This window comes from Mastomys coucha, unplaced genomic scaffold (assembly GCF_008632895.1).
Source record: "Mastomys coucha isolate ucsf_1 unplaced genomic scaffold, UCSF_Mcou_1 pScaffold22, whole genome shotgun sequence".
Lineage (NCBI taxonomy): Eukaryota > Metazoa > Chordata > Mammalia > Rodentia > Muridae > Mastomys > Mastomys coucha.
In genome coordinates this window covers 31,156,274-31,156,805 of record NW_022196905.1, presented here as the reverse complement: position 1 = coordinate 31,156,805, position 532 = coordinate 31,156,274, and positions in this window count along the sequence as shown.

Below are 532 nucleotides of genomic sequence, written 5' to 3'. Positions count from 1 at the left end.
GGCCAGCCTGGTCTACAGAGTGAGTTCCAGGACAGCCAGGGCTACAGAGAAACACTGTCTCAAAAAACTAATAAAGAAATAATAAATAAATAAAATCCACAGAAATCTATGTTTTCACTTCAGTCTCAGGTGTGGGATATGGGGCTGCTTCAGACTGTCCGCAGCAGCTGACTATGACTTGCCTCATGCTCTAGCTGAGGCCTGGTTTTGCCGGCTGCAGATAGTTTCTGTGGGCTGCAGATAGTTTCTGTGACTGTGAGATGTTTGGGATTTTGGGAACTTTTCAGAGGGTATATAAATACTAAAGCCCACAAAAGGGGTGGTGGGTTGTTGTTGGTTATTGGTGTGTGTGTGCATCTGGGATGTTGTTTCCAGTTTGTTAGTAGTTATAATTCGATTCACAGCTCACTCCCCCCCTTTATCTTTCTTTCTTTCCTAGCTAGTGATAGTAGATGAAACTGGGAGTCAGGGGCCTGGGGATAAACGGTGAAAAAAGACAAACCCACAAGCTACAAAAAGTCAGCTCCAGTGA